The sequence below is a fragment of the Bidens hawaiensis genome, unplaced genomic scaffold (genome assembly GCF_021521415.1).
Source record: "Bidens hawaiensis isolate Kalapana, Puna unplaced genomic scaffold, B.hawaiensis_p1.1 tig00026174_1, whole genome shotgun sequence".
In the NCBI taxonomy this organism is placed as follows: Eukaryota; Viridiplantae; Streptophyta; class Magnoliopsida; order Asterales; family Asteraceae; genus Bidens; species Bidens hawaiensis.
In genome coordinates this window covers 155,007-157,523 of record NW_027505064.1, presented here as the reverse complement: position 1 = coordinate 157,523, position 2,517 = coordinate 155,007, and positions in this window count along the sequence as shown.

The window sequence follows — 2,517 nt, the reverse complement described above, 5'->3', positions numbered from 1 at the left end:
TAATGTGATCCAAAACATATCTGGAAGCTGAATAACTTGTCATTTTTTGTTTCAACACGTTCAACTTCAGTTTTAATCAATTCCAATTCTCTTTTTAGTTATGCTTTTTCATCCACATGTCTATTAATTGCAATTTGCTTATCTTCAACCATGTGAGTGAGCATAGTAATCGTTTTTTCATCTTGCAAAATTTTGTTCCACAAATTTTTCTCACACGATTGAAGCTTTTCATAAGCATCTTTCACATTTTGAAAATTAAGAAACATTTTGTTATAATCATTTAAGCAAATTAAAATCTGTTATCAACGAATTAATAACAAATTCCTTTTCTTCATGTGATTCACAAATGCGTTGAATTTAATCAGGAGAAAATTTTACCTGATCGGCCATGTTAGCTTGAAGAATATGAGAATCATCCTCAACAGGAATTCCTTCTTGATAAACCATTTTAGATTTTTCACTTGATTCACTCTTTGATGCAACATCAGTCTCACTAGTTTCCTCCTCTAGCTCATCATCACTTCCAAAATCTATATTACCATGTGGCACTTCTTCGTCATTGAACCAACCTACAAAACTTTCAAAGACATCAGGTGGCAAATATGATTTAAAGAATTCATTGGGAATTGATTCAAAACTTTTTGCAGACTACTCAGTAGAAATTTCTTCTTCAGCATCCTTCATTCCTTCAGTGACATCTCCAATTTCTTCATCAATCTTGTCCTCTTGTTTTTTAGAAAATTCACCAACTATCTCTGCCACATTAGCTTTATGGACCACTAAGTTTCAGTTGAACCCCTCATCAAGTAGAGCATGACAAGCCTTTGAAGATGAGGCTTCTTGTTTCTTTTCAGCTTGTGTTGGTGAGCTTTGATGATAAACTGCTTGTCGGTTGTAGTTTCGGCCAAACGGATTAGGAGTTGAATCCCCAACTTCAGGATTGGTACACTCCATCTTGAAATGTCATTTTTCTTTGCATCCAAAGCATCTGACCTTCGACTTGTCAAAACCAAGTTTAGCAGTAGTTCCATCCAGACAATTTTTTCCCGTGATTTCCCTAAACCTATGAGCCCTCCTAACCACACTCGCCATGCACCAACGAATGTCCACCATCTCCATCTCTTCTAGGTCGATCTGGTCATAATCTTCTTTTGTCATATTATAGTTGCCAATACGACCAGCGATTAAGCATTCACATGACTCCAAAACAGAACCCAAAAAGGCCATGTGCTCTTGAACATTCTCCACAGTAAGTCCATTGTTTTTTTAATATTCACAGCGATATTGCATTGTACAATATCAGAAGGTGGACTGGTTGATGATTGTTCAGGAACAACAGCAGTTGAAGCATTGGTACCAACATAAGATCTTGTGAAATGAGGCACGTTGGTTTGTTGACTAGATTGAGAAGAACTTCCACCAAAACTGCTATTAGTCACATACGCAGTTTGCTTCTTTTGACTTGGAGGAATAACAGATTATGAAGAGTTGAAATACAATCCAATATCTTAAACAACATGTGAATTCTTCATTTTCTGTTTCTTTCTTTCTTTGTTAATCCCTAATCTCTTCATCTCGTTCATAAGGTGACAATATCTTTCAATCATTTGAGGCATCGTTTCCCCTTTGACCATGGTGAATATATCAAACTCTTTTATAATCAAATTCATATTTTACTTTCTCATGTCAGCATTACCACGATCTTTGTTCATAAGAGCCTCCTATATTGAATAACAAAATCCATGATCCATTATGTTGTAGGAGTTGAAAAATCTCATATGTGATAGATTGCTGAAATAAGTTTATCATCTTTTTCTCACGCATGAACCTAGTCTTGTCACCATCGGGTATTTGTGATAACCTACGACATGTGCCATTTTCATTCCTCGGTATGATGTACTCAACTTCAACGGCTTCCCATGCATCATAGTTCACAGCTTGCACGTACGTTTCAAACTTATCGGCCCAGTTAGGATAATCTTTCATCCTAAGAAGCTTCGGGGGTTTGGTTGACGTCCCCATTTCATTTTTCAAGTTTATGTTCTGAATAATCGGTGAAGCATGTGTAACAAATGCGTTTAAATCTTCCATTTTTGAAAAATCAATATCCAGCGTACAACCACCAAAACGTATAACTCTGAATCAACGTATAACCTAGAACCAACGTGTAACCCTGATCAAACGTGTAACTCTCAAATCAGCGTATAACACCTTTGCGCTCCACACACCAATTTATCCATCCGTATACCCACCTTACACGTCCGTATAACGTATGCGTTTAACAGACAACTTATACGTGAATCAGAAACCCACTTATACGCTAAACAATCTGTTCAACATTCTGAATCAAAACTTGATTTTGAGCCATAGATAAACTAATTTACTCTTGCAGAAACAATATGATGATGATGATGATGATGATGATGGGGTTAGACTACCTATTGGTGTTATTTAATTGTTTTCTTTTGTTTTTCTTTTTTTCTCTTTTTGCTTTCTGACCTTAACAAACCAACCTGA